Source organism: Cavia porcellus, unplaced genomic scaffold (genome assembly GCF_034190915.1).
Source record: "Cavia porcellus strain 051 isolate PalLab524CR breed Dunkin Hartley unplaced genomic scaffold, mCavPor4.1 scaffold_10, whole genome shotgun sequence".
Classification (NCBI taxonomy): Eukaryota; Metazoa; Chordata; class Mammalia; order Rodentia; family Caviidae; genus Cavia; species Cavia porcellus.
In genome coordinates this window covers 70,639,764-70,663,458 of record NW_026947493.1, presented here as the reverse complement: position 1 = coordinate 70,663,458, position 23,695 = coordinate 70,639,764, and the positions used below count along the sequence as shown (strand labels likewise).

Here is a 23,695-nt window from a genome sequence, read left to right as displayed (position 1 = left end):
CATATTCACAGGTCTCGGGAACCAGGATGGGGACACTTTGTGGGAGGGCATTACTCAGCCTCTTCCACCGTGCTGGCCCTCTGACTTCCGCCTGCTCCTTGACATCCACTTTATTCCCATCTCAGAGCCTTTCCCTTCTCACTCTTGCAGCTTAGAATGTCCTTCCCAGTCGCTGCGTGATTGACGCACAAACACCACTTCTCAGGAAAACCCTTTTCTGAACATTTCAAAAAAAGGCTCTCCTGCCATCGCACGTTCTTATCCCATCATCTTTTTGCTTTTCCTGAAAATAAACAATTCACTATTAGAGGGGAACGTTTCCTGCTCACTCCTCTGATTTCCAGTGGGACAGCGTTTTCCTCAAGGCTCTTGCTTCACAGCTTTTTCCCCTTTACAAATGGAAAGCGAATCGACTGGGAATGAGCTTGAGGAGGGAGGAGGCCCCTCTGCAGCCTTCCCTTTCAGGATCTGTTTGCCTGGAGACAGCGCAGGTTCTCAATCATTTTTGTCATTCTAGACGCTAGGCTGTGAGAGACACAGATGTTAAGGGGTTTAGGGACTCAGGGAGAGACTGTTTTGAACTGGGGGGAGGTGTTACTGGGATTGAAACCAGGGCCTTCTCACCGGCTACATCCCCAGTAATTTGTTTTTTAATTCTGAGATAGGATCTTGCTAAGTCACGGTTATGGTTGATATACTGTGTCAACTTGAGAAGTTTAGAAGTTTAACTAAGAGACTTGGCAGGGAATCCTCCTCCTGTGCAAGAGGAGGGCAAGGAGATTTTGTGAGTGCTACCTCTGCTCTGGGGTGGCTGAGGGTGGTCTGCATACAATATAAGGGAGGAGGAGAGGATTGTTCTCCCTCTTGTTGTTCTGGCTGCTTTTGCTGGCTGCTGCCTTGAAGTGTTGCCCCTGTGCCTTGCCACCCTGCCTTGGAGCCAGCTGATGATGGGCTGAAACCTCCACAAACTGTGAGCTAAATAAACCTTTCCTTCTTCATTTTGGGTGTTGAGTGTTTTGTCTCAGCAATGAGAAAAAAGTAACCAAGATAATCACTAAGTTTCCTAGGTTGGGCTTGAACTTTTGATTTTCCTGCCTCAGCCTCCAAAAGTGCTGTGACTACAGGCATGGTAATGATTTGCTTTATCTTAAATCCTGAATTTAGGAAAAATCTGAATATGTCAAAATAATGTTGGAAAAGAACCATTAGCAAGAACTGCTCATCATTACTGAGGGATGGAACCTGGCCTCAATACCCAGAGAGGACAGGGTGGTCTGTCCTAGGGCACAGTCAAAGCAGTAAGCAGCTGACACAGGGAAGGAATGGTATTGCTTGTGTGTGCTCTGGTGACCACTGCAGATGCCAGGGGGTTCAAACATGGTCACACCTTGATTCTAGTCATTTTTTAGACAACACTGGTATTTTCAAATCATGATGTAATCTGAGAAAAACTTCAGCAATATGACCTCATTCCAAATGGGGTCAGTTTTAATTTTTGCTGTTTTATGGAATTGAGGTTTAAGCTTCCAAGGGAATGAGATAAAGGGATAGAGGTCAATAAATAGGATGAGAAAAATAGCTCAAAATGAGCTATGGGGCATTCCATTTTAAAAGAAATGTGTTTGTGGCCAGCCAGAAAATGATCACAATGGTTATAAATGGAAAAGAGTCATAAGAGAAAGATTTAAGTAACTTTCCATTACTTAGAAATGCTGTTGATTTAGCTTCACTGGACACCAATGGGGGAGGGCGAAAGTCAGCTCATAAGTCTAAGTCCAAATTAAAATTCTAAGTCCAAATTAAATTCTAAGTCCAAATTGAAGCATCTGGAAGTTTTGATCTTGGAGGGTAATTGGCTTTTGTTTTAGCTCACACAAGTTAGTGGGCATAGTGAAAAACTATCACTGCCTGCCTCAAAGCATTACTCCTCCAAGCAGTGGGTCTTGGTTTCCACCAATGCAGTTTAGGGAAAAAACCTCATCTAGCATCTGCATCTAAAGTGAGTGTGCTATGCAATTTAAAGGACACTATCTCCACCCCAAAGGATACGGTGGTTGTCCCAGGTCACCAGCAGCTCACATATAGTGAAGGACACAGCATGATAGGACAGCATCCCAGGAAAGCTAAGTTTAGAACAATAGTGTTTGTCATTTACCTTAACTGTCACCTAATTGATCTTGAGGTTTTTGGACTCTGCCATTTTTTTTTTTTTTACATTATAGGCTTTTCAAACCAGACCATTGTGCTGGCAACCGAATGGTTTCCTGTTCTTCATCTACCACAGCTTTGGAAAGTTGTTGGAGGAAATGTAATGAGATCACTGGGGCAACCCCTTTTCAAGGCTAATTATCCTAGCACGCTTTGTATTGCATGGTTATTTTTAACTTACTAATATTAGCTTTTTTCTTCCTATGGCAACTTGGGTCCACTAGATTTCCCTCCTGTCAGAAATGCAAATTGCAATTTAATTTTTTTCTTATTTATTGGGAAATTTTCATGTCCAGCTCTATTTTGTCTTTTCTAGTTTTTGATATTTTTGGAGAGTAGGGCTTAAATCTGTGATCACTGCCAGATGATATTGCAAGAGCAGGCTGGACACAGTTTTGAGGGACTCCTCTCCAGTCTATCCTCAGTCCAGCAGGCAGTGTGATCTTGCTAAAGCATTAGTGGGCCATGCCAGGGGTTATGGTTTGAATGTGTTCTCTAAAAGTCTCTGTGTTAGAAACTTAATTCCCAAATCCACTTGTTAATGGTTTTTGAAAATGGGAGTTTAGTTTGTGGGACCAACCAAGAAATCAGCCAGCCGCCTTCCTGGTAAGCAGCGCGAGCCATTTGCATTCAGGGGAAAGAAAAGTCAGCTCCTCTCGTGAGCCTGCCAGCACACAGGCTGAGTATCAAACTCTGTCCACTCCCTATGTTAGCATCTGGATGATTCCGAGGGCAGCCTGAGCTGATAGCAACCAAGGTACATAAAGCGACCAAATGCTTGTGTTGTTGAGTTGATTATGCAGGCCTGGGGCCAGCCGTCTGAGCATCATTCTGGAGGATAACAGCATGCAATATAGCAAATATGGAGGATTTCCTTTTATCTTGTCTTTGAAGACCAATATTGTTTTTACTGTTTTGCTTTGTTCTGATTGTTTTGCTTTATTCAATACTGTTTTGATTTGTTTTATAGTGTTTTGGTTTTGGTTTGATTTTTCCATACCTGATGGAATGGACAGCTATTGCAAAGATAACAAGATATACTATGGTAGCTATTATTGTTTTCCTGGTATCCTGCTCTGAATTCCTGTACCAATTTTTCTGCATTGTCTTAATCTGCTTTGTTCTGTCTTGTTTTGTTGGGTTTTACTATCTTAAAAAAATAAGAAAGAAAATGGGAGTTTAGGAAGGTAATTATGATTAGATGAAGTCGTGAGGGTGGGGCCCCTACAATGGCATCTTAAGTGGCTCTGTCAGATGAGGAAGAGAGCCCAGAGTTATTCATCTCACCATATGACATGTCTGCTATGTCATCATGCAGCAAGAAGGCTCTCACCAGATGTCCAACAGATGCTGCTTCCATGTACTTGGACTTCCCAGCCTCCGGGGCTAGAAGAAAGAAATAGTTTAAATAAATTACCCAGTCTCGGGTATTTTGTTATTACTGCAGAAAGTGGGCTACGATCTCTACTCAACACCATCCACAGCATTCATCACAGTACAGTACAGTAGCTTACAAGGGCCTCCCTGATTCCCCTTCCTTGTCTCCTGTTAATTTCACCCTCTCATTCCACGGTCCTCATGGAATTCCTTGCTCCTGCTCTTTGAATGCCAGGCATGGTCATTCTCCACTCACTACCCTTGCTGGCCTCTTCCTAGGATACTCTTTGCCCGAAGGCCATGTATTTGTGCTGTCAGATCCTTAAAGCGTTTACTCAGCCAGGCCTGTCTTGCTTACCCTGTCTAAATTGTAAGCAACTCTCCCAGCCCTGACCTATAACTCCCTCTCTCACTTTTTCCAAATTGTGTTACCACCTATATAAGAATTACTTTTATTTTTTATTAATATATATCTGTAGTACATAAAAATCACATTCCTTGTAGGAAATTGCCACTTGTATATAACACATCTTAATTCTTTTTCTATTCCCTTCCCTGCCTGCTCCATCTCTTGGTCCCTTTCCTATTTGCAAAAGATCTAGCTTCCTACTTCTTGTTGCTAGTTTTTATTTTGGTCTTTCTTTATCTTTCAACTTCTGACAGAAGAGCAGCCGTGTGATATTTCAGCTTATGTGGTTGATTTATTTCATAACATTATGGTCTCAAGGTGTATCAGTTTTCCTACAAATGACTGAAATTTATCCTTCTTTATGGCAAGATGATGTTCCACTGTGTGTAAATACATTTTCTTTATCTATTTATGTGTTGATGGATACATAGGCCATATCCAAAATTCAGCAATTATGAGTTATGCTGCTGGTATGCGTGTATCACTGTAATACGGTGTTTTTAGCTCTTGGGAGGATGCCTAGAAGGGGAATAGCTAGGTCGAATGGAATTTCTAACTGGTTTTTTGAGGAATCCCCACACTGATCTCCATAGTGATTTTTTAGTCTACATTCCCATCAACAGTGTATAAATGTTCTTTTTTTCCTTTGTAGCCTTGTCAGCATTTCTTACTATATTATTTCTTGAAGATAGTCATTTTTTCCTGGTTTTAGTGTTGTTTTAATTTGTATGTTTTTAACAGATATTGAGCATTTTTTCCCTGTATCTATTGGGCATTCCTTTTGAGCTCTTAAATGTCCGTTTCTCTAATAGAAACTGTTGGGGTTTTTTTGGAGGGGGTACCAGGGATCGAACTCATGACCCTGCGCTTGCCAGGCAGGTGCTTAAGCCACTGAGCTAAATCCCCAGCCCTCTCTTCAGTAGAATCTAAACTGTAAGGAGGCAGGATGTATTATGCATCTTGTCTATTTCCGTATCCCTTCTGCTGAGGAGAGTGCCTTTAACACGCCAGCAAATATGTTTTCTGACTCGTGGCTCAGTGCAGGAAAGCCGTGAGTATCTAAAGCATCGTTTCCCAGTCCCCGCCGCAGTCTCCCTCTTCCCGTGGTGTGCTGGTAAGTGTAGAGTAGCAGGCTCCCCAGAAAAGAAGAAGCCTTCATTTCGTAGCACTGGCCAGTGTATGTGGCAGGAAGCCAGCTGTACTGTGCGATTTTGGGCTTTCAGTGTGAGCGGGGAGTTGGAAAAAGACGCCCCGGTAGCACACAGTTTGGTGTTTCCACATAGAGGTGAAACGTATCAATCACCAAAGAAGATTTAACAACGTAGTTTTAACACAACACTGTTTTATATCCGAGTAACATCATTGTGTGCTTTCTGACTATTCTAGTCCTTTTGTCTTTGAACAGGAGCATATATTTCTGGAGAGCACTCTCCAAACAGGAAGTTCTTTAAAAAATTTTTTTTATTTTAAAGAGATTAAGACAAAAGAGGGCATAACACAGCAGATCAGATCAGAACAATGTAAGCAACACAGCATTTTACCATGAGACAACCCATAATTAATAGTAACTACCATAATGTCTCTTTCTTTGAAATAGTTGAGCATAACTTCATATATGATAGTATTAAACATAACAAAATAGTATAAAACCATTCAAGAGAATGAAAGTATTACAGGGCATTCAGAACTAAATAACAGAGAATGAACAATGGCTACTATATTATCTCATTTTCCATAGAAAATGTGTTTATACTATCACACAAATAAAATCCAATAATATATAACATGATAGAATCAATGGAAACAGAAGAACAAAAGCGTGATAGAACTTCAGAGTAAGATGATATTAAATCAGCACTGGCTATTATAATGTCTTGTTTTCTTCAAAATAGCTGTTCATACCATCACAAATAATAAAATCAAACAAACCAGGATAAAATCATTCCAACTAATGAATGCAAACATAAGACTTCAAAGCAATGTAATGGGGAATCATGATTACCATAAACTCCTATGTACTCTTACCATTTCTTACACTAGGGAGACTATACAGTATTTTTACATGTGAGTTTGACTTATCTCACTTATGAGTATGGTCTCAAGTTGTGCTGATTTATTAATAAATATCTCAATATGATCATTCTTTATAGCTGAGTAGTACTCCATTATATAAAAATACCACAACTTTTTTTATCCATTCCTCAGTTGATGGGCATTTAGGTTATTTCCAAGATCTGACTATTACAAATTGTGCTACTATAAACATGGGTGCACATGTATCACTGTGGTATGATGTTTTCAGTTCTTCTGGGAATATGCCTAGAAGTGAAATAGCTGGGTCAAATGGGACTTCCAATCCCAGCTTTTTGAGGAGTCTCCAGACTGATCTCCACAGTGGTTGCTACAGTCTATGCTCCCACCAACAGTGCAGGAGAGTTCCTTTTCCCCCACAGCCTCTCCAGCATTTGTTGTTGGTAGTTTTCTTGATCCTGGCCATTCTTTCTGTAGTGAAATGGAATGTCAGTGTTGTTTTAATTTGCATTTTTCTAATGACCAATGATGATGAACATTTTTTCATATATTTTTATTTGTCATTTGTATTTCTTCATCTGAGAAGTGTGTATTCATCTCAGATGACCATTTTTGGATTGGGTCTTTGAATTTCGGGGGTCTGATTTTTAAATTTTTTTTATTATTTAAAGAGAAAGAAACAGAAAAAAGATACATAGAGATAAAAAGGGTAGAAATAATATAGAATCACAGAAAAATAAATGGTAAGAAGTGACCAGTTGATAAGTTACATATTGTCATCTTAGAAATTGTTGTTCAGGTTACAAAATTAAAGTATGTAAAGTGACATTCCAATAGCGACACTGCCAACAGTTCTGCTCAATGATCTAAAAAAAACTTAGTAATATGATTATCAGTCCTACAACACTTGTTTTTTATCTTAAAGAGGGTAAGATTAAACATATCAAAACAGAACAAAAAAGTACAAAAGGAAACAATTTAAAGAAATACAGATTCAAAGCAAGTCCACTGGAGATTTTCACTATTTATCTAATTGCTTCTAGTTTCTTCCAAATAGTTGTCCCCATCTTCACACACATTAAATACACACTGCATATTATAGAACTAATCAACTCATTACAGGATGATGAAGGCTTTTTAGGTCTTCAAGATCTGAAATTGGGGAAGACAAAATAACTACCATACTGTCTCTCATTCTCTTCATAGTAGCTGTGCTTATCTTTATATATGCTGAAATTAAACTTAAGAGACTAGACTAATATCACTCTGATCAGTGAATAATAATATTGCTAGATTTTATATCATAATGCTTTAGAATTAGCATTGGGTTTCTTAGTGTCTCTTCTTCAGAGTATCTGTTCATTACATATTGCATTATATAATCTGTTCCAGTAAATAGTTTAAAAAAATCTTCTCATGTGCAAATTTCTACATGTATATCTATCCTCTGTGTATTATAGGGAAAAACAAATCATAACAAGACAGCAAAACAAATTCCTAGAAAAACATGCAATGAAAAAGACATATAAGACCACAATATTAGGTGATCTACCCTAGTTACTATGCTTTCTCTTTTTATTTTCAATAGACTTGCCCACATCACCAGGCTTGATATAGTTAAGAATAGTACTACATAGCTATTTTTATAAAAACACAACTTTGAAAACATTGTAGGACTTGAGAGCTGTTAATAATCTAAACCGGTATGGATATCTTTTACATCTTGTCATCTTCAGAGCAGTTGCCTCTACTTTTAGGGTTGATACTATCAAGCATACCAAATTCAAATAAAATCAGCCAAGGCAAAACCATGGTCTAACGAATTGGATTCAAATAAGATCAGTCATAGTAAGGTCATGTAAGTAATACAGGGTTTCAGTTTAAATTAATAGGAAATTAAGGATAGTTACCATGGTATAACCTGCTATTTTTGGGTCAGATGTCTGTGCCCCCAAGTCTGATATGAGTGGACATACCAGAACAAATTAAATTCAAACTAAACAGGGTGATAAGACTACAGTGTCTTCTAAATCCTGATACACTTTTAGCAATGACCTCTGCCTTTTTAAAATAGTGTATCAAAGCTATCTATACTAAAGAATATAGCTTATCGTCTCTGCCTCATGTCTGCTACTCCACTTTGCTGCTATAATTTGTCCACCTTACTCCCTCATTCCACTGTCTGCCCCGTTCATTGAGGCCTCTCTGCCACTGTTGCTGGAATCCTGGTATCCCTATCCCTTCCTCTCTCTCTCTGGAATGTCCTTCAGCACTCTCTGTAGGGTTGGGTTGGTGGCCACGAACTCCCACAGTTCCTCCTTGTCTTGGAGGCATCTTATTTCTCCATTAACACTGAAAGAGGGTTTTTCTGGGTATATGAGTCTTGGTTGCAATTTAATTTCTTTCAGGACTTGGAATATTTCCCCCCCATTCTCTTCTCGATTTGAGAGTTTGTGTTGTCTATTGTTATTTTTTTTTAATTTTATTTAAGGAGAAAAGAAAAAAAAAGCAGGGAAAGGGTACAAGTTATACAGATTTACAGAAAAAAAATGAACAGTAGGAAATCACTAGTTAATGGATTACATATTGTCATCTTAGAAATAATTGTTCAAGTCACAAAATTAAAGCTTGTAAAGTGGACATTCCATCAATGATACTGCAAACAGTTCTGTTCATTGATCCAATAAAACTCTGTGATATCATTTTCTATCTTATACACTTAAATATACATGCAGTTATATAGTTTAGAGCACTTTCTTTTCCTCTCTTTTGTACAATGACTATTACACATTTTGGGTTTCATTGCTCCCACGGTTCTTATTACTTTTTTGGAAGAGAGTAAAACCAAATGTGACATAACAGAACAGAATCGGTCAAGTCAAAAGGGTGGACATAATAGATAATGTAAAAACATAATACAGGTGATCAACAATGGTTACCATAATGTCTCCCGCTATCTCTAATAGAATTGCCTATATCATTAGTTATAATACAATTGAACAAAACAATAAAGAATAAAACCGACAAAACCAAAACATTGGAGACATTGTAGGTCTTCAAAAGTAGCTAAAAGTCAACAAGAATGGGCGTCATAATGAATCTCATTATCTTCACAGCTGATGCCTAAACTTTCGAACCTGATACTATCCAGCAAAACAGAATAGGGGAACATCAGTTAAAAACCAGATGGTGAGAGTAATACAGGGCTTTAAATCAAGGTAATGAAAAGTCAAAATGGGTTACTATAATATATCCTGCTATTTTTTTCCTTTAATTAAAAGGATAAAGATAAAAAAGTAAATAATGGAGTGGAGATTGAGATAAAAGAGGGCATAACAACGAAACAGTGCAGATCAAAACATAACCATTTAAGCAGAATAGTGTTTCACCACCAGATAATCCTAACCTAAAAGTAGTTACCATATTGTTTCTTTCTTTGAAATCCTTGAGTACAACTTCGTATACTGTAGCATTAAGTATATCAAAACAATGTAAAACCATTCAAGAGAATGACAGCATTACAGAGTATTTAGAATCGACTAACAGAAAATGAACAATGGTTTCTGTATAATCTCCTTGTCTTTAAAAGGTTTTTGCTTATACTATCGTACATAATAAAATCCAATAAGATACAGCCTATTTAGACCATTGGAGACAGAAGGACAAAAGCTAGATGAGACTTCAAAACAAGATGATACTAAATCAGTATTACCTATTAAGATGTCATTTTCTCCAAAATAGCTGTTCCTATCATCCAATCTTCTCTGCCTCATTTCTGTTAAGCTCTTTTTCTGTCAGTAGCTGTCAGTTTGTCTTCTTCATTTTGTTCTCTGCTCCATTTGTTGTGGCCTCCCCGCCACTATTTCTGGGTTCTTTGTATTTTTCTTTTTTTAGAATATCCTGCAATACTCTCTGTAGAGTTGAATTGGTGGTTGCAAATTCCCCCAGTTCCTCTTTATCCTGGAAGCACCTTGTTTTTCCATCAATTTCCAGGGACAGTTGTGCAGGATATCTCAATCTTGGCTGGAGATTATTATCTTTCAATGCTTGAATTATTTCCCCCCACGCTCTTCGTGATTTGATGGTTTGTGCAGAGAAATCTGCTGTAATTCTGATGGGTGTTCCCTTGTAAGTGGTCTGTTTCTTGTCTCTTACAGCTTTTAATATTCTGTTCTTGTATTGAATTTCTGGAATTTTTATTATTATATGCCTGGGTGTTGCTCTGTTTGGGTTGTAGGTAGCTGGGGTCCTGTATGCCTCATACATCTGAGTATCTTTACCTTTTGCTAAATTAGGAAAATTCTCCTGGATTATTTCTGTGAGTAGCTTTTGTAGTTCACTTGTTTGCATCCCTACTTCTTCTTTTATGTTCTTAATCCTTAAGTTATGGATCCTCTTATCATCTTCTTGTCTTTGTATTATTGCTGTTTGTTTCTTTGTTATTTTTAAGAAGTTTTTCATTTCATTCTCCCATATTACAAGTCTGCCCTCCAGTTCAGATAGTCTGTCCTTAGTTTCTTTCAAGCTGTTATGCCAGTCTTCGATAGACTTCTTAGTATCTTGGTAGTCCCTTTGAACCTGCTTCACGTATTCTATGCTTTCTCTGTTTTCTCCATCAAATAATTCTCCCCTTTTTTTCTGTTCTTCCATTCCACCACCTGTTTTTTCTTGGGTGGTGCTTAGCATTTCTCTAACTATTCTGCATACTTCTAGCTTCAGGTCGTTGATAACTTCATTCCTGAATTGGTCTATGAGGCTCTCTATATGGTGCCTTATGTGTATTGGTGCGGTGTCTGCTATTGCCTGTTTCTCAGAATTGGGGGCCGAGGAGCCTTTCTTGTTGCTGCCTCTTCCCATGCTGCCTCTTCTTCTCTGTTCCTTATATATGCAAGCTTATATAAGAGGCCCAGCTTCTCTCCCAGTCAGCCACAGCCTGATCGAATTGCGCCAGTTAGGTGTTCCCGCTCACCGCTGCGCACCAGGGAGTTACGGACCAGGCAGCCTACGCGTCTCCCCTCCCGGCCACCGTCAGGCTCTGGGATCTGGGTTGGGACAGTCTACCAGGTCCGCCGGCAGCGTCACGCAGGCCAGGCACTTTTCACCAATCCCGCCCGAGAGGGGGATGTGTGGCTGGAGTCGCCACCGCGCCCTGCTCCCGCAGGACTGCTCGGGCCCAGAAAGTCCTCTGCTGGAGTCAAACTGTGGTAGAGTGTCAGTTTCTCTCACTCACCTCACCATAAGTCAGTGCACGCCTCCCTGCCGTTCGCAGATTGCCGTTCTCAGAGCTTCTGCACGTCTCTCCCCTTGCCGAGCCGCTGAAGAGGCAGCCAGCCGCTGCGCGGCGGGAAACCCAAATCGCGGCTTACAATGGCGCGGTTCCAGCCTCCACACCGAGTCTTTTCTGTTCCTGTTTTAGCACCAGGACTGCATTCCAAGTTGGCTTCTCTCAGCCCAGTTTGTTCCTGAGTCAGCAGAGCATATCTCCACCTGCTTATGTCTCCTTAGTCCGCACCATTCCTGGCTTCTGAGCCGAGTCTTTCAGAGAGCCGCCGGTAGTTGCTGTTATCTGTCCGCCATGTTCTCCCGGAAGAGTCAAATGGCAACTTAATTGTGTGTACTGAGCAATTGGCTAGATCTTACATCTTTGACATCCTCCATAATATATTAAAAGATCTGCAATACAGTGTTTCTTAGTGCTGGTCTTCCTCTTTTCTACGTTAGAGATAGACAAGCCCAATGTGGGCGCGTCTGCAGACCTAAGACCCTGAGGCACCCGCGGTAACATTAACAGGTGACCTGACCCCGCCGAGGGAAAAGCCATGAGGACCTCGGGGTCTGGAGCTGGGTGGGAGGCTGCAGCTCCCAGAGCTCGTTCTGCCGCCTCCTCTCAGACCTCAGCCCGACCCCATCCCTTCCCCGGCTCCCGACCCACAGCATCACCACTGTGTGTCCTTCCGGTCTGCAAGAGTCCTTCCATGAGGCCTGTAGGCCGTAGAAGTCTCAGTAAGCAGTCTAGCCGGGACAGAAATTCTCAGCACTACGTTGTGGTCAGGGCAGCCATGACACCAGAAGTCTGTCTATTGTTATTTTGATAATTTTTCCCGTTGTAGTTTATCTGCTTCTTTTCCCTGGCTGCTTTTAGTATTCTGTTCTTTTGGGAATTTCTGGAATCTTGATTATTATATGTTTGGGTGTAGATCTGTTTTGGTTGTAGGTAGCTGGTGTTCTGTAGGCCTCATTTATCTGGATATCATTTCTTTTCCCCATACTTGGGAAATTTTACTTTAATATATCTGTGAATATTCTTTATATTTCATTTTTGGTTGCTCCTGCTTCCTTGCTCACATGCCTTCTTCTTAAGTTATGTATCCTGTCATTTTCTAGCCTTTGAATTGTTTTTTTCTGGTTCCTCATTATTTTTAAGAGATCTTTTCTTTCACGATTATAATACATAAATCTCTCTTCAAGTTTCGAAAGGCTAACTTTAGTTTCTGTCAAGGCATTTTGCCAGTGTTCAATGGAGTTTTTAGTTCCTGGTAATCTCTTTGGATCTGTTTCATGTATTCTAGGTTATGTTTAATTCTTCTTCAGAAGTTTCACTTTCTTTTCTTCCATCTGTGTTCTCTTGGGCAGGGCTTATCATTTCTTTAATGAATCTCTTTATATCTTGACTCACTTGGATCAGAAATATAGTTTTAAATTTGTCTGTGAGGTCAAGAAGGTATTTCTGTGTTTCAGCTGATGCTGTGTCTAGTATTGGATGGTGATTGTGCTGGTTCTCTTCCGTGTTTACTTTTCCTGGGCTTATTTTCTCAAGTTCGGCAGATGGAGATTTTTTTTATTTCTATCTCTTGTCATTTTTCTGGTTTCTTTCAGAATTTTTTTTTATTTCTATCTCTTGTCATGTTTCTAGTCTTTCAGACTGGAGTGTCCTGGGGGTCTCTGGCCCTCTCTGTATTGCTTAGGATCTTTCCGAAGTGTGCTGACTGGGGTTTTGCTGCCCTCCCCAAATTGTTGTTACCTGAGATATCTTAAACTCCCTCCCAGGGGCTTGGGATGGTGCAGGGACACTCACCCCAGGCCGCACAGTCCAGAGTTCAGGGTGCAGGCAGGCAGGCCCAATTCCCCGAAGCTGGTCAATCCCAGCAGGAAACCGGAAAGTTCTGGTTCTGTATTTTTAATTGTGGCCTGAAGAGGTGTATTCAGAAGCAGCTTCTTTGGGCTCCATTCATGGCGGTGGCTCCATAGGGCTCTGGTCACACGGGCCTGGCAGTGGCAAAGACACACTCGCCTGCTCAGGGACCTTGGGGGTGCTCCGTCAGCGGGGATCCACTCAGCGCTGATGCTGGGGGCTCAGGTCCTCACGCAAGCGGTCAGTGCGAAGGTGACAATGCATCCCAGCAATGGGGTTCCAAGCCTGTGGGGCAGCAACCTGCCCTCTTCCTGGCGCCCTCCTGGACGCCTAGATCCAAGGAGGCGGCAGTGGTGGTGGGGGCGGGGCAGCCTGTGAGCCCGAGTTGTTTCCCTCCCCCTGCCTCTGCCGGCCCCTGGGGACAGAGTGGAGGCAGCGGCTGCAGGCGGTGTCAGGGAGATGGCCTGTCTCAAGGGGGCCAGAGGTGCCGAGTGGGGCACGGTGGCACAGACAGCCAGGAGTGAATGTTTGATTATTTTTCTCACCTTAGTTTCTTCTTGGGAGAGAGAATTCCTCTCCCTCTGTTCGGGGCTCCCCTTGTTGTATTATGTTGAGTTCTGAGTTAACTATCTCATGGAGCCACTGTAGCTGGCTGTTATCTATCTGCCATCTTAGCTCCGCCCCTTTTAAAATTCTTTATATGTTTTAGACAGAAGTCCTTTGTCTGAGGGACAGTTCACTAAGATTTTTTTCCCAGTTTGTGGGTTTTCTTTTCACTCTGCGGGAGATTTCTTTTGACATGCAGAAACTTTCCCATGCGGTTTGATTCCTGTTCATGAATTCTCTATCTGCCCCTGTGTCTTCAAGGTATCTATCCAATTTGTCTTCCAACAGATTTAGTGTTTCTGTTTTAATATTCAGGACTTTGATCCATTTAGATTTTAGTCTAGTATATGGTGATAGGCAGGGTCTAGTTTTAGTTTTTGGCATATGGAGAGTCAGTTTTTCCAGCACCATTTATTAAAGAGACTGTTGTTCTTCCAGTGAACATGTTTGGCCTCTTTATCAAAGATAAGATGGTTGAGTGTGTTTGTAGTTGTGGTTGTATCTTCTAATCTATTCCATTGATCTTCAGATCTGTTTTTATTCCAGTACCATGTTGTTTTTATTATAGTAGCTTTGTAGTATAACTTCAAGTCAGAGATTGTGATGCCTCCTGTCTTGCCTTTGCTGCTTAGAATTGCCTTTGCTATTCTAGGCCTCTTCTGGTTCCAGATGAATTTTAGGAGTGATTTCTCTAGATCTATAAGGTATGTTGATGGTATTTTCATTGGGATTGCTTTGAATCTGTATAACAGTTTTGGGAGAATGGCCATTTTTTTTTGTCTTTTTCCTTTTTATCGGTATTGGGGATTGAACTCACGCCTGCCTGCTTGCAAGGCAGGCGCTTATGCCGCTGAGCTAAATCCCCAGCCCTCGAGAATGGCCATTTTTACAATATTTATTCTTCTTATCCATGAACAAGGGATGTCTTTCCATTTTCTGAGATCCTATTCAATTTCTTTTTTCAGGGTATTATAGTTTTCCCTGTATAGATCTTTTACTTCTTTTGTGAGGTTATTCCTAAGTATTTCATTTATTTGGATGCTAGTGTGAGGGGTGTGGCTTCTCATTTCTCTCTCAGCGATTTTGTTATTAGTGTATAGAAATGCTATTGATTTCTGAGCATTGATTTTGTATCCAGCTACACTGCTGAATTTATTTATTATATCTAGGAATTTTTCAATGGAGTTTTGGGGTCTTTTATGTAGAGTATCATGTCATCTGCAAATAATGATAATTTAACTTCCTCTTTTCCTATATTTACCCCTTTTATTTTTCTTTCTTGTCTAATTGCTCTGGCTAGTATTTCCAGTACTATGTTGAATAGGAGTGATGATAAGGGGACATGATTGTCTTGTGCCTGATTTTAAGGTAAAGGCCTTCAATTTTTGGTCATTTAATATGATGCTGGCTGTTGGTTTATCATAGATAGCTTTTATCATATTGAGGTAAAGACTACTTCAATTTTCTGTAAGGTTCTTATCATGAATGAGTGTTGGACCTTATCAAAAGCTTTTTCTGCATCTATAGAAATGATCATGTGATTCTTACTTTTGGCTTTATTGATATGGTAGATAACATTTATTGATTTACGTATGTTGAACCATCTCTACATGCCTGGGATGAATCTCATTTGGTCATAGGGTATAATCTTCTTGATGATTTATTGCATCCTGTTTGCCAATATTTTATTGAGGATTTTTGCATCTGTGTTCATTAGGGAGCTTGGCCTGTAGTTCTCTTTTTTAGTTTGGTCTTTCTCAGGTTTTGGTATTAGAGTAATATTTGCTCCCACGAATGACTTAGGAAGAATTGTTCCCTTTTGATTTCATTGACTAGTTTGAGGAGTGTTGGCATTAAGTGTTCTTTGTATTTTTTGTAGAATTCCACAGTGAATCTGTCTGGGCCTGGGCTCTTCTTTGTAGGTAAGGACTTAATTACATTTTCAATTTCATTAATAGAAGTTGGGTATTCAGCAGTTTTACATCTTCTTGACCCAGCTTTGGTACTTCATATGTTTCTAGGAATCTGTTCATTTCTTCTGTGTTATTGAACCCATGAGGGTAGAGGTTTTTGAAATAGGTGTTGATGATCTTCTATATTTCTATAGAGTCTTTATTGATTTTGCCTTTTTCATTCCTTATTGCATGAATTTGAGCTTTTTATTTCCTTTTTAAAATAAGGTTGGCTAGGGGCTTATCAATTTTATTTATTCTTTCAAAGAACAAAATCTTTGATTCGTTGATGCTTTGGATTGTTTTCTTAGTCTCTATTGCATTGATTTCTGCTCTGATTTTTGTAATTTCCTCCCTTCTTTTGGCTTTGAGCTTGCCTTGCTCTTCTTTTTCTAAATGTTTGAGGTGTAGCATCAGGTTGTTTATTTGTATTTGTTCTGTTTTCCTGATGTGAGAACTCAGTGCAATAAATTTTGCTCTGAGGACTGCTTTCATTGCATCCTACAGATTCTGGAAAGTTGTATTTATATTTTTGTTTGCTTGTAGGTATTGTTTTTCTTTTTTTGTCTTTTTTTTCATTTTTTTATCAGTACCAGGGATCAAACTCATGACTGCCTGCTTGCAAGGCAGGTGCTTATGTCGCTGAGCTAAATCCCCAGCCCCAAGTATTATTTAATTACTTCTTTAATTTCCCCTGTGACCCACTGATTGCTCAAGAATGTATTATTCAATTTTCATGTGTTTTGGGGTTTTTTTCAGTTTCTTTTATCATTAATTTCTAGTTTCATAGCACTATGATCTGATAACATGCATGGGATGATTTCAATTCTTTTGCATTTATTTAAATGTGTTCTGTGAGCTAGTATATGGTCTATTTTAGAGAATGTCCCATGTGATGTTGAGAAGAATGTATATTCTGATGTTTTTGGATAAAATACTCTGTCTATTGGGTGCATTTGTTTATAGGTGTGATTCAGTTTTGTTACTTCTTTGCTGATTTTCTGTCTGGTTGATCTGTCCCTGGGTGTCAATGGTGTGTTAAGGTCTCCTGTTATAATTGTGTTATTGATAATTTGATTTTTGATTTCTATTAATACTTGCTTTGTATAACTCGGTGCTCTGGAATTTAGTGCATATATATTTAAGACAGTTATCTCTTCCTCTTGAAGTTTTCCCCTAATCAATATGTAGTCACCTTCTTTGTCTCTTAGGATCATTCTTGGTTTGAAGTTCACATTGTCTGCAAACAGAATAGCTACCCCTACTTTTTTTTTTTTGGTTCCTGTTGCATGAAGTATTGTTTTCCATCCTTTGACTTTCAACCTGTGAATTTCCTTTTGGGTTAGATGGGTTTCTTGCAGACAGCATATCGTTGGATGTTGTTTCTTGATCCATTCTGCCAGTCAGTTTCTTTTAATTGGTAAATTTAGACTATTTACATTAATGGTTATAACTGTTATATATTGGTTTATTATTGACATGTTATCTTTTTGCTGTTGCATCTTTATCTTTCCATTCTGTTTAATTTTCTACCTTGCTTAGTGATTTTTTTCCTATGTGTATCTAGACTGTCTTTCAGTATTCTTTGCAATGTTGGCTTGGTGATCATGAAGTTCTTCAGCTGTTCTTTGTCATGGAAGTGTCTTATTTCTCCATCCATTTTGAAGGATGATTTTTCAGGGTACATCAGTCTAGGTTGGAAATCATTTTCCTTTAGGATCTGAAATACTTCACTCTGCTCTTTTTGACTTTATCGTTTGTACTGAGAAGTCTGCTGTGATTCTGATAGATTTTCCTTTATAGGTGATCTGTCTTTTTTCTCTAACAGGTTTTAATATTCTATTCTTATGTTGGATTTCTGGGTTGGTGATTATTATATGTATGGGTGCAGTTTTATTTTGGTTATGGCTATTTGGAGTTCTATATGCTTCACTAATCCTAATGTCAGTTTCCATTCTCATGTTTGGGAAATTTTCAGCTATTACTTCTGTAAATAGTCTCTTGATATCATTTGTGTTGTCCCCTTCTTTTTCATTTATCGCTATCAATCTTATGTTGCTTTTCTTTGCATCATCTTGCAGCTGTTAAATTGTTATTTCCTGATTCCTTGTTATTTTAAAAAGATGTTTCCTTTCCTGTTCACTAGCTGCAATCTTGTCTTTGAGGTCTGAAATTGTATCTTCACTTTCACTGAGTCAGTTTTGACAACTTTCAATGGAATTTTTCCTGTATATTTCTTTGAATCTGCTTCATGTATTCTGTTTGTTTCTTATATTGTTCATCCAGGGATTCTGTCTTTTTGTTTTGTTCCTCTAATTTTTTAACTGTCTTCTTAAATGTGTTCAGGATCTCTTTCATTACTTTTATCATTTCTTCTTTTACCTGGGAGATTATTTCTAGTTTGAATTCCTTTAGAGCTTCCTGGAGTTGTTTTTTTATTTTAGTAGCTATTATGTCAGGTATTTCAGGTGTATGACATATATTTTCTTCTATGTACATGGCTCCTAGGCTTTCTTGGGATGGGCTGGGGGTTTGAGATTGCATTTTGTTTTGTCATTTTCCTATATTTCTGTGTTTCAAGTATTGTTCCAAAGCTTCCCCCAGGGATGTTGGAAATTGTCTCCTATGCCCTGGGCTCCTGGGAATGAATGGAGGTTGCTCAGGCCTTCCTGTGCCCTCCCGTGCCACCTCCAGTGTTCCAGGAAGCTGATCAGGTACCTAACCACTATGGATGATGGTCCAAAGCTCTTCCTGGGCAAGCACCAATGCACTGGAACTCACTTCACATATTCTCAACTTCTTGATTAAAAAGGTCTTCAGGCCACAAAACCTCCCAAACCTAGTGTAGTGTGGCTGGAAGCTGGGTGGGTCCTTGACCACTGGGAACAATGATCTTAAACTCTCCCGGGGCTTGGGATGGTGTGCAGGACTCACCACAGCTGGCAGCTCAAACAGGAAATTCTTAAATTATTTTTTTGGGGGGGTCATATAGTTCTTTGAAAACTATGTAGTTTTCTTCCTTCCAAAATGAAAATGTGTGCATACAAGCAGGATGTTGTCACAGTCTTTGTAGACAAGTTTCCCTCTTCCACTTCCCCGCAAACCTAGACAGAGGTGAGGCTGGGAGACCCTCAGTTAAGGATGTCTGCTCGAATCAGAACAACAGCTCCAGAGAGCTTCTGTCCCCACCAGTCACTGTGTGTTACTCCTTCCTCCCCAGAAGGGATATGCTCCTGCTAATGTCTTATGTCAGGTCCTCTCGGTTCACCCATATCCTCCCTCATCCAAACTTGCCTGAGAGCCAGCCTTTCTTTAGCTCTTAAAGGCTGCCTGATCAGCTCTGCCTACCTCTCCCAACACTTTTTCTGTGATCTGTGTCATCTGTGTGGCCCAGGTCACTTACTCTCTGGTATCTTGTAACATTTTCTTGTTGAAATTCTATTCCTACTGAATTTTGGGCCTGCCTTTCTGTTTGGTCCCTGGCTTCTCACAGAGGTTCCTGCCAGACAGTGATGTGGTTGCTGGTTTATTTTTGTTTCTAGATGCACAGCAGTGCAGCATTAAGCATGCAGCTTCTAGTGAGATTGGCCCACATTCAAGGCCCACCTCTCTGGCTCCATAGCTTTGGATAAATTTTTATTTTCTTTTAAAAATGAGATGTAACATAGATGCCATCAGATTCACTGTTGAACAGCATACATCTCAGTAGAAATTAGTATATTCACAACGGTGTACAACCATCACTGCTATCCAATGTCAGAACATTTTCAAGACCCCAAGATGGGATTCTGTTCCTTCTCATCTCCCCCCTTCCTAGTCCTTGGCAAACACTTGTTTCCTTTCTTTCTTCATGGATTTACCATCCATGTTTTTAAAAATTTAGAACACTAGTTTATCTACTGACCAACATGCTAATCTGAAATGCCATTTTTCTTTGGGACTAACTATTCTTGGGACTGAGGAGAACTAGGAAAGAAGCTAAGCCTCTCACCTATGAGCCAGCTAGAGGAAGGAAAGAGGAGAACCAGGAAGGAAGCTAAGGTTGGCCTGTGAGCTGGCTGGAGCACAGACTGGGGAGAGAAGAACAGCACCCCTCCAGGAGCAGCCAGCTGACTCAGAGGAATTGTATTGTTTGATTGACTTTGCAAGTCTAAAGCTGGTTGTCTCAGCAACTATTTAGAGGACAACAATATGCAATATAGTAACTATTACAGATTTCCTACTGTCTTTTCTGTTTTGATTCATTTTATTGTTATGCTTTATTCCCTTTAAAATTAAATAAAAAGACTGTTCTTGATATTTCATATAAATGGAATCATAAAAATATGTGACTTCTTTCATTTAGCATGTTTTCAAGGTTCAGTGACATTGTCCTGTATATCAATACTTTCTTCTTATGGCTGAATATTATTCTGCTGTGTGGCTGTGTCAAATTTTGTTTGTTCCATTCACTAGCAGACAGAATGAGTGGTTTTTTTTTTTTTTTTTTTTTTTTGGATCAAACTCATGACCTTGTGCCTGGTAGGCAGGCGTCTGTGCCACTGAGCTAAATCCCCTGCCCTAAATGGGTGAAATTTTAAACCTTAGGAGTCTCTGTTCTTCATATATAGATTGAGACACACAATGATTGTATCTCCCTGGTTTTAAAGAAGATGTGAGACACTCATCCAGTAAAGTGCTTAGGAGAGTCTGACACAAAGCCAGCGCGTGGTCTGTGAATGCCATCACTGTAATTATGTCTCCCCGTCTCCTCCACTGCATCTTCAGGGTGAGAGACCAAGTCTTTATGCACTTTTGTAGTTGCAGTGCCTGGCCCATGGGTGGCAGCAAGTAAATGCTTGTTGATTAAACACTGCTTGAGAAAACTTTAAGTTATTTGAGGGAGTAAGTAGGATTTCCAAGGCTCATTACAACATAGTTCTGATTACATAATAGGTACTTAAAATATATTTTAAAAATAATTAAGATATATTATGTATGTGTACCAACAAGGAATGTGATCATTATGCACTACAAACGTGTGCTAGTAAAGCATAAAAGCTTAAAAAACAAACTGTAGGTACTTTGCAAAAAAAAAAAGTAAATCTATTTAGAAGATGTAAAAAAGCAATAGTTGTATGGAGAGATATCAGATAAACTCATCATTATTTTCTGTTTAAATTTTGGTCCAGGTGCTGGAAGACAGTGAGTCTGTGCTGTGTTCTCCTCCATTACATCTCAGATAGTGGGGCTGGCTGGAAGACAGTGAGTTTGGGGTCCCGGCCTCCTCCATTGCATCCCAGAGGGTGGGCCAGCTGAAAGAGTGTAAGACTGGTGGGAACCCAACGACCCAGGACAACAGCTCAGCACACAGAGGCACATGCACCCCTGGAAGGCGAAGTAATCAGCAAGACCAGTAATGTGGAAGCATCTGAAGCAGCAGTAAGGAGACAGCAGGTGCACCCTGGAGAACTCCCCTGACAGAAGACCAGTCCCAGCCCATACATCCAGAGGCCAAGGTCGGCGTCACACCCAGTGCATCTCTGGGATGCCACATGGACATGATGACAGCACTGTAGCCACCAGAAGGTAGTTCTTGGAATAGCTGTAAAGAACCAAATACATCTGGAGGACATCCCTGAAGAAAGGACATCTCCTTTCCTTCTTGAGAAAGACCTCAATGCTAGTGGTAGAGATAAATGTCATGGGAGGTTGGTGGGCCTCAGCACAGAAGATAAAATAAAAGAAAAAAGAGAAGGTGGAGAATGGCAAGATGCAGGGGTGGGACACAGCCCTCAGACCCCCAGCCCATCCAGCACAGGCCTGGACCTCAGTGAGACGGATGAAGTTAGAAGTCACACATCAAAAGATGGAAGTTTCTGAAATGATAACAACAGAAGGGAGAAAACAAACAGAAAAGGCTATAGAAGGAAAATGATCTCTCGGGTACAAAAAGAAATGATGCTTAAAATCAGAGATATTAGAGAAGATATAAATAAAAGAACAGATGAGCTTAGAAAAGGTCGCCATAGGAGAGAAGTGGAATCCATGAAACAAATATGAAAAGAGATCCAGGAGATTAAAACCTTCATTGAAAGTATACACAACAGATTGAATGAAGGAAAAGATAGAATTTCAGATCTTGACAGAACTGTAGTTAGTGATGATAAGAAAGATATCTTAAAAATAGCAAGAGGCCATGAGAAATCAATCCAACAGCTACAAAACAAAGCAAAGAAGAATAACATAAGGTTGATTAGGGTCAGTGAGAAAACTAGAGAACATACATGCCTAGACAATCATAAATATATATGTACCTAATATTAGAGCACCCGACTATTTGATAGTTATTGGAAGACTTGGAAAATCAAATGAGTAATAACACAGTTGTAACAGGAAACCTCAATACCCTATGGTCCCAGACACACACATTAACTAGAGAGAAAATCAACAAAGAAGTATCAGAACCAAACCAAATTGTGAACAAATGGCCTTATTAGGAAGAAGGCAGGCCCCGAGGCCCCTCGCCAGTGGCCAGGAAAGAGTTAGTGAGCCCAGGGGGCTCAGAGAAGAAACCACACCCCGAGGCCAAGTGCCAGTGGCTTAGAGAGATCCAGAGAGCCCAGAGCTGGCCTGGAGAAGAAGCCTCATTCAGCTCCCTGCACTGAGGGACTGGCAGCAAATGCGGTAAGCACCTGGGATGTAGCCATGGACTGGCTCAGAAAAACACAGGAAAACGTCAAGACGAAGGAGCAAAATATAATCTCAGATCTCCAGTCCACCCAGAACAAGTTCAGGAGACACATAGTCGAAATTAGAGGTGAAAACCTGAAATTTCTTGTACTAATTGGTTAATTTAATTTAATTTTATTTTTTATTGGTACCGGGGATCGAACTCACGACTGCCTGCTTGCAAGGCAGGTGCTTATGCCACTGAGCTAAATCCCCAGCCCTAATTGGTTAATTTTATATGCCTATGTCTGATGGTCTGGACAGCTATTTTGAAGATAGCAAGAGGCATTGTGGTAGTCATTGTTAATTTCTCATTATCTTGTTTTGAAGTCCTATATTGTTTTCACTGTTTAGTTTAATTCTGTTTTATTTTGTTTGGTTTAGTTCTCTTTATAATAAAATAAAAAAATTTTAGTTCAAGAAAAAAATTTTTGGTCTAAGTGTAGAGGGTCTGCACCAGTGATTTTCAACTTGGCTGTGATCTGGATCATATGGGGCTCCTCTGCTCTTGAATGAACTCAGGTGTCTGCGTGATTTCTTGGTTCTCCAGGTGGCCCAGATGTGCAGCAGTGTGTGAACCACTGGTCCATAAATTAGGTTTTCTTAGCATAGTTTCACTTGTGAGAATTTGTTTTTGCATGCGCCAGAGAGCGCCAAATGGCTGAGAGGAGGGAAGGAATTTCCTGAGACTCTTAGTTGAGTTTCCTTCCCATTTCTTTGACATAAATATGGGAAGTCTACTACGTGACTGTGCTTTCTCACTTTTTTTTCCTTCTCCTCACCCAACCCTCATCTCCTGGGTGTTCCTACTGATCTTCTATCCCTCCACAAATAGAAACCCAAATATGTATTAGCACCATGGAAGAGAAACAAAGAGGATGCAATAGATCTATGTATGTCTCCATTTTTTTTTTATTGGTACCCGGGATCGAACTCACAACCGCCTGTTTGCAAGGCAGGTGCTTATGCCGCTGAGCTAAATCCCCAGCCCCCATGTCTCCATTTTTGAACACTTGAAAAATAGCCAATTCACAGTCTTTCCTATATAATTGATAACTCCATTAGTACAATTAGTAAGTTATTATCAGTGATATGTAACTAAGTATGTGCGCTTATTTTTTTCCCCCAAATGAAGAGAATCACTTAAATAGCTCTGAGAGATATCTTTTACTGAGTCGGGCCAATTTTGGTTTATTTTTGTGGAAGTGATTTCCTTGCATTGGGAGGAGCTTTTCTATTTCAAGCAACAAATGAAGGAATCCTATTGGC

The 23,695-nt window shown here is 39.9% G+C and overlaps 1 long non-coding RNA gene across 1 annotated transcript; it reads left to right on the top strand.

Moving 5' to 3' along the window:
* Positions 1-22,854, top strand: LOC134477930 (uncharacterized). The gene is made up of 2 exons (XR_010050243.1): positions 1-491; positions 20,887-22,854. It is a non-coding gene; the product is annotated as an uncharacterized LOC134477930 (long non-coding RNA).
* The last annotated feature ends 841 nt before the right edge of the window (positions 22,855-23,695 follow it).